A 1,854-nucleotide genomic window follows, 5' to 3' on the forward strand; every position below is an offset into this window, starting at 1 on the left:
TTACTGTATCTCTGGTAAGAGAGCCCATGTCTCAGGTAGCTGGTATTCGTCACCCATCGAGCCCAATTAAACAGGGCAGCCCTCAACCTTTGGGAGCTGTTCATGCTTTGCACAAAGCAGTAATTATAAGAGAGGAGCAGAGGGGTGAGAACTGGAATGTGAGACCAGGCTGCGGTCAATGTTTGATGGGGGCACTTTAAACAGAGGAGTAAAAGTTAGTGCCCCAACCTGACCGATCCAAGATCTTCCCCTCTCTGGAGGTGCAAAAGGGGCTCCACCTTCTTCTCTCCACACTGCCTGCTGCACATGCTCCAGCTACTTTGTTTGGGGGGTGATGAAAGATTGCAGAGCCTTTGCTGCACGTGGCTGCATATCCCAGATGCCCGCGCATTCCTCCTCTATCACCCAAAAGCAGCTTAGGCTAGCAGACAGTGTGCCAGTTGAATACTGATCTTCAGGTGGTACCAATACTTGGCTCCATGTTCACCTTTCTATGCCATTTTCTCCTCCCCTTTCTGGCTTGGATTCAGACTCCAATAGGGAATCTGGAGCCTTGCTGGACATTTTATTCTTGGCCCTAAACTGCAGAGCGTGATTTATCCCTATCTGTTCTCCTACTCTTCACAGATACTTCCAGTGCTCTCGGTATCTTCCTTGCCCTAACTCATCCGACTGACACTTGCACAGAGCTGGCTGGCTGGACAGACCAGTGCTTAGAGCTCATTTCCAGTTCTAGCTCTCCGCTAAGTCACTGAATGCCTTTGCCTTGGAAACGTGGGGAAGTCCTAGGGATGAAAGGGACCTCAAGACGGTCACATTTTCCAACCCCCTGCAGAGATACAAGACTCACTATTTATAACCCACCCCAGAGAGATGTCTGGCCAGCCTCTTCCCAAATATCCCAGCTTGCTGAAACCCTTCTAGACACTGATGAAGGCATGAGAGCACTACAAAATGCAAAAGCTGCTGCTTTTTCAGTCTGCATTTCAGCTTGTTGAGACTTCTTCCACTGGCCAATACACGTAATGCTCAAGCTGCAGGATAAAATGGTTCGGTCATTTTCTCCTTAAACTCTCCTCTATGCTCAGATTATTAATGCTGAAACAATGCAGCAGCATGCCCGTGTTAACAGCTGGCATTCTGCAATGGAGTCAGAAAGCACATTCCTTCCTCAGCCTCCTCCCTGCTTATCTCTTCTCCCTCCCCCAAAAGCGCATCAAGATAAAAGTTATTGGAACAATAAAATCCATAACTGAAGCATGTGAGAGCAATGCAATGGGGTGGGCCTCAGAGGTCCCATTTGGAGTCCAAATGGCAAAAACAGCCACAACAACAAAGGAAGAGAGTCACAGAAACCACCAGCCACTTTTGGGAGACCCAGGAGTGTGGTTCCTTAAAGCCATTCCCGACAAAAGATGTGCGATAGTCTATATTGACAAACCTCTCCTTACGCCAGTCTAATTAAACTGGTCGGTGCAAGACCCTGTGTCGCTTCACTTAATAAATCACCAATCTGCAGCAGTAAGAGAGACTGCTCCTGTTATATTTAGCCAAGGGAAGCCAGGGTTTTCAGCCACTTGAGCATGCCCCTGTGCAAAGCTGCACTGAGTTTTACTAAACTGTGTTTAGAAAGAGAAAAAAAATATCACGCTTTTAAATAGGTGCAACTGCATGTGAACAAGGCCTCAGGCCTTCTTTGCAAAAATTCATAGCCAGGATTCACTGCTGGAGCAATGAGAGCTGTACGTCCGGGCAGGATGCAGCACTTTTACCCCCTCTGCTCAGAAGTTACCAGTTTTGTTTTTTTTTATAGTAAGCAATTTTTTTTTTTTTTTTTTTTTTTTTTTTTTTTTT

Source organism: Gavialis gangeticus, unplaced genomic scaffold, assembly GCF_001723915.1.
Source record: "Gavialis gangeticus isolate Ggan-Ray unplaced genomic scaffold, GavGan_comp1, whole genome shotgun sequence".
Taxonomy (NCBI): Eukaryota; Metazoa; Chordata; order Crocodylia; family Gavialidae; genus Gavialis; species Gavialis gangeticus.